At 40.6% G+C, this 6372-nt stretch overlaps 1 non-coding gene across 1 annotated transcript; it reads right to left on the bottom strand.

The window, feature by feature from the left end:
- Window positions 1-6096: 6096 nt before the first annotated feature.
- TRNAE-UUC lies at window positions 6097-6168 on the bottom strand. Its single transcript has one exon. It is a non-coding gene; the product is annotated as a tRNA-Glu (tRNA).
- Window positions 6169-6372: the final 204 nt, after the last annotated feature.

Below are 6372 nucleotides of genomic sequence, written 5' to 3'. Positions count from 1 at the left end.
GGGTTTGAACCACCAGCCTTCTGGTTAGCACTCAAATGCCTTAAGCACTATGCCATCAGCATTCCTATAACCCTATGAGGTAGGTCCTATTATGAACCCTATTTTAGAGTTGAGGAAACTGAGAAACAATGAGATGAAGTAATTTGCACAAGGAGAACCTTGATGATACTCTAAAAAAAAAAAGAAATGTAAGCAGAAGAGATATGGGAGGGAAGATGAGGTCACTTTTGCACATACTGAGTTTAAGTTGCCTGTTTGCACGAAGCTGAGCCCTGAAATTCTGTATAAACATGTCACTGACAGACAGTAATAGTTTTTACCTACATTTTCTTAATGAGGACACAATAAGGTGCAAAATCCAAAGCCGTCTTAAACCAGGATAGATTATCCTAACTACTTCCACCATTTAACGTGCCTGTCATTCTGTGACAAAAGGAAATTAGATTCATCTGATAAGCTTTATTTTTTCATAAAGCTATGTGGGATGATTATCCAGTACCCTGTGGTCTTCCAGGTGTTTGCAAATTGATTTTTTGAAGATTTGTTCCAGTGATTTTCCAAGTCTTCAGTGTTTTTCCAAAGTACTCAGCTTTACAATGTGGGTAACTAAAAATTCATATTGACCTTCCTTTTCCTATACTAATACGAAATTTGAATGTTGTGTTTTACATGCAACATATATCTCTATGAGAACATACTTACAAATCTATACAACTCTAAATACACATGTGGATGGGCATAGAGCAATCCTCATGCAGAATCCCTCAGAGTTCACAACCGTATGCAAAAATGGAAGTATATTGAGAACACATGGCTAGTTCAAAGATCTCAAAGAAATTAAAGTCATCATTTTCTAGAATTGTTTATACGGTGAATTAAAAACAACTTTACAACTGTGTTCATGTAGCTATCATGTAAACACTGACCAAAAGCAGGCAGAATTTTAAAAATACATCTCTGATTCCCTCACCTCTTACCTCTGAAGCCAGGGTTTAGACAGAGTGGTACTTGGCCAGAATACCATGCAGGAATTCAACATTTCATGGTAACAGTCTACAGTCCAATACTAGGGAACCAGAGACAAAAAATCCAAGATAGGATGCTACATAGATGGAATTAAGAGGTTTCATTATATGACTGCTGAGAATCTATCTTTCCAAGGAGCTCTGATGGTGCAGTGCCTAAGGCATTTGGCTGCTAACCAGATGATTGGCGATTCAAACCCACCAACCACTCTGTAGAAAGAGGATGTGGCAGTCTATTTTTGTAATGATTTACTGCCTGGGAAACCAAATGGCCCTCAATATGAGTCAAATTAACTCGATGGCAGTGGGTTTGGTTTTTTGAGGATCTTTCCACCTCAAATATTCTATGAATTTAATGATTGATGATGACAATGATTAAGCAAATTATGGCAAAATGTTTTGTAAAAATGAAAGGCCATATAAATGCCAAATGTACTTCAAATAATCATCTCCCCACAAAGTTAAATCCTTTCATTTTATTAAGTACTTATCTTTAGGAATATCTACTAGGCCCCAAGTTACTTAAATATTATAGGCATTAAAAGCAAGCTTTTGGTAAATTAGTGAGGCCTATGCAAAGAGCTCTAGTGGTGCAGTGGATAAGGAATTTTGTTGCTAACCAGCAGGTTGCTAATTCAAACCCAGTGGCTGCGGTGAGGACAGGGGATGAGGCAATCTACTTCCATAAAGATTTACAGTGTTGGAAATCCTATGGGTGTTGCCATGAGTCAAAATTGACTCATGGGTTTGGTTGTGGTTCGGTATCCAAGGCCTTGGTGATAGAAACAATGCTGGAGATCACAGGACAGAATTTTGCAAGTGTGGTAGTTTGGTTTGTGTGTCAACTTGGCTGGGCCTGGTTGAGTGGCTGGGAAGCTGGTGGTAGTTATTCCTCATGAGGAGACTGGTAATCAACTCCATGATGGGATCTACCACAAGCAGCTGGGTAGCTGCCTTTGGGTATGTGGTCTGCTTCCTGTATATGAGAAGCCTTTGGGCATAGTCTCTAGCCTTTGGCATGCTTGGACCCTACATGTAGCCGTGTAGTTGCTCAGCAGCCTGCTATGCTCTGCCGACCTTGAGACTTACAATGGACTTAAGTTAATGGCCTGCCGTTTGGTTTGGTAACATCGGGACTGTGCCTTTTTACTTGTTCAACCTTGGGGCTTCTCAGCCTCAGCAGCTAGCAGCTGTCTGAGTGAAGAAACACTTCTAGCTTCAGTGGGCTGGGAGCAGGAGGCAAACCTGGACCCCAAGGTTGAGGGGCTTTCACCCAGCCCCTAGAGCCTGGCACTTTGAACTTGAACTTAAAGCCTCCAAATTGTAAGAATAAACTCCTGTTTCTTAAGGCCATCCCATTTGTGGTATATTCTTGTCACAGCGGTACTAGGTAACTAGAACAGCAAGACAATAACTTATTCATTGCAAATACGTTTTTCAACAACATAAATGGTGATTATACACATGGATATATGATAGATAGTGCCTAAGGCATTTGACTGCTAACCAGAGGCTAGTAGTTCAAACCCTTCAGCCACTCCTCAGAAGGAAAGTTGAACAATCTACTTCCATAGTGATACTGCCTCAGAAACCCAAGGAGGGGTCGCTATGAGTCAGGTTCAACTCGACAGCAGTGAGTTTGCTTTCAGTTTGGTTTTATACACATGGACCTCACCAGATGGAACACCCAAGAATCAAATAGACTGCATCAGTGGAAAGAGGTGATAGAGACGCTCAATATCATCAGTCAGAACTAGGCCAGGAGCTGACTGTGGAACAGACCATCAATGACTCCTATGCAAGTTCAAGCTGAAGCTGAAGAAAATTAAAGCATGTCCATGAGAGCCAAAATACAACCTTAATTATATCCCACCTGAATTTAGAGACTATCTCAAGAATAGATTTGACTCATTGAACATCAGTTACCAAGGCCAGACAAATTGTGGGATGACATCAAGGATATCACACATGAAGAAAGCAAAGGGTCATTAAAAAGACAAGGGAGAAAAAAAGACCAAATGTCAGAAGAGCCTCTGAAACTTAGCTATTGAATGTAGAGTAGCTAAAGTGAATGGAATAATGATAAAGTAAAACACCTGAACAGAGATTTCAAAGGGTGGCTTGAGGAGACAATGTAAACTATTATAATGAAATGTGCAAAGACCTGGAGTTAGAAAGTTAAAAAAGGAAGAACACACTTGGCATTTCTCAAAAGATCTTCCCCTAGAGCCGGCACCCTATTCAGAATTCTAGCCTCCTAAACTGTGAAAAAATAAATTTCTATTTGTTAAATCCACCCATTTGTGGTATTTCTATTATAGCTACACTAGATAACTAAGACATAACTAAGACAGGGAGGATCAACTCAGAAAAGGAGAGTGAGAATGTCTGAACAACTCAAAGAATGTAATCAATGTCACTGAGTTGTACATGGAGAAACCATTGAATTGGTGTTAGTTTGCCTGTGTATATTCTCAACAGCAACAAAATAAGTTTTTTTTTTTCAAAAATTAATAAGGTCTATTTGAGTCAAAAACATCTGTAATTTGAAGAGGGAAGGTTTGAGATTCAATTTGCAGCAAAAAAAAAAAATCAATTTAAGATAATAAGCCATGAATGATTAACAGGATAAGGAGATTTGACACTTCCATATCAATAGATCTCACCTGCCATATGAAAGCAAGTTTTAAAACAAAACAAATAAAAAGAGAGATGGGAGAAAATGAAATCATTCTCTCTATGAATAAGGCAGGAGCTCTGGTAGCGTAGCGCCTAAGGCACTTTACTACTAACCAGAATGCTGGCAGTTCAAACCCACCAGCCACTCCTTGGAAGGACGGTTGGGCAATCTACTTCCATAGTGATACCACCTCAGAAACCCAAGAAGGGGTCGCTATGAGTTGGGTCCAACTCAACGGTACATAACAACAACAATAATAACAACAACATGAATAAGGCAGAACATCTGGGTTTCTCTTTAAAAAAAAAGTTAGATACAGTAGTGTGGTGATGAAGAGCATGAACTCTGAAGTCAGACGGCCAGGGTTGGACTTCCAGCTTTACCATCTGACTAGCTCTGACTCCGGCCTGCTACTTCACCTCTCTCAATCTCATACATAAAATGGAGATAGCACCGGATGTCTTCTGTTTCCCATTCTAGATACACTGTCCTCCCTTCTCTGTTCTGCACTGTGGAGCTGACCTTTATGGACGGTTTATCTGTGAGCTTCCTGTATTCTGGCTTCCAGTCGGGTTGGGGCAACAAAAGGCATAGGAGATAAGAGGGAGGTCTTGGTTCAAAGCTTCACTCCACTGAAGTCCACAGCTCCTGCTGAACCGCAGCCCTCTCCATTCAGTGCCCTCCCTCCCCTTGCCACTTCAGGCCCAGGATCCTTGAGGACTGTATTATCCCTAAAATAAATTAACCCTAAGATAAACCCTGAAGTGTCTCTTTAAATTCACTGCTATCAATTCTGCTGCCATTTGGTTCAATAAATACAAATTACCTGCTGATTAATCAGTTTCTCCCTCAAGCTCTTTATTAAGAATTTCGAATAAGCATATATTTTTTAGCCTCAGATTTTTCTCATGAAGGATAATACTCATTTTTGTATCCCTTAACAAGAGTTCTAGAAGCTCTGGTGGCATGATGCCTAAAGCATATGACTGCTAACCAGAAGCCTGGTGGTTCAAACTCACCACCCACTCCTCGGAAGGAAGATAGGGCAATCTACTCTGTAGAGATATCCCCACAGAAACTCAAGGAGGGGTCACTATGAGTTGAATGATCTCCAAAATAAGGAACTCTGGTGGCATAGTGCCTAAGGCATTTGACTGCTAACCAGAAGGTTGGCAGTTCAAACCACCAGCCACTCTGTGGAAGGAAGATTGGGCAATCTACTTCTGTAAAGACTTACTGCCTGGTATGAGTTGGAATCAACTTGATTGCCATGAGTTTGTTTTTAAGGTCCCAAAAGACTTGGGGAAAAAAAGCAAATTTCAAACAGAAGCCCTTGAAACAAAGTCATATGGAAGCCAAGTCATTTTCACAGTCACTTCTCAGTGTTAAAAGCAGTATGGGACCAAATCCGGGAAGCTTCAAAGAGCTCAAAACCTTCAAAGAGCTCAAAACTAGTGGAAAAGAAGTGTGGCTTCTAAATGCCTTGAGGTTTTTCCTAACAGCAAATATTTAGAGATGTAAGCAGATGGTAACAGATGATGCACTTATTTGGGTAACCATTGGAAGTTGTCTTGTCACACGCCAATAGTAAGATCTCTACTTGAACATATAATGAATTCTTGAAATTTTTTTTTTTTAACAAATGCATCATATATATTAGGGAGTGGGAAGAAAGTTTTTGCCATTGCCTCCCCTCCTCATTATTTGTAACAACCTAATTTTCTTCCTTCCCTTTTTTCCCCCCTAAATAACTAGCTTAGTGAGCTCTTTAAATAGCAAACACTGAATGAACCACACTGCCCTTAAAGAATGTCTTTTTTGCCAATCTTGCTGTTCTCAGTGAAGTAGCTTCAGACAATTTAAAAGCCCTATAAAGTAATAAAATTCGCCTTGTCTTTTAAAGAAGACTTTTTTTTTTTTTTTTTTTGGTCATTGGTTCATACAAGGAGAAAATACAGCACTAAAACCAGCTAGAACGTAAATCTTAGCACAGGGCCGACTGGTTCCACTTTCATCTCAGATGTAATCCTTAATTTGGAATGGTAGCTTCACACTATAGATTTCTCTCTCCTTTTCACCTTCTTCTGTCTGAGCCACCAGAAACTGGGGTATACTTCACCTTCGCATTGTCTCCTCAGGTAGATTCTGATTCTCAACCTCAATCTTCCCTGTCTGCTTCTGAAACAGGATTATAGCTTTTTCTAAACATAGTTTTTCCTTGCTAAACTCCAAATTCACTGCCATCCAGTCAATTTCGACTCATACCGACCTCCACTGGGTTTCCGTGGCGGTAAATCTTTACAGAAGTAATTGCCCCATCTTCCTTCCGCTGAGCGACTGGTGGGTTTGAAGATCTAAATTAGATTTTCAAAGTTATAAAATGTTGTGGCGTTCCCACACCGGGAGTCGAACCCGGGCCGCCTGGGTGAAAACCAGGAATCCTAACCGCTAGACCATGTGGGAGACGACGAGTTAGAGAGCGACCTTGAGCAAGTTAAATCGTCACTGTCGACTTCCGCCTGCCCCACGTCGCCAGTCCTTGGTGACTGAGCTGCTTCTGCGCCTGCGTTGTTTTCGCTGCCATTTAACCCCTTCAGGTCCGCGTTCTATTCTTTCTTTCTTGGAGAAGAGTCTTAAAATCTCTATTCTTTTTACACTCGCTCCCTT

The sequence above is a fragment of the Orycteropus afer genome, unplaced genomic scaffold (genome assembly GCF_000298275.1).
Source record: "Orycteropus afer afer isolate SDZICR_OR568_19922 unplaced genomic scaffold, OryAfe1.0 scaffold00194, whole genome shotgun sequence".
NCBI lineage: Eukaryota > Metazoa > Chordata > Mammalia > Tubulidentata > Orycteropodidae > Orycteropus > Orycteropus afer.
The sequence above is the reverse complement of the archived record's forward strand: the minus strand, read 5'-3'. Positions and strand labels throughout refer to the sequence as shown.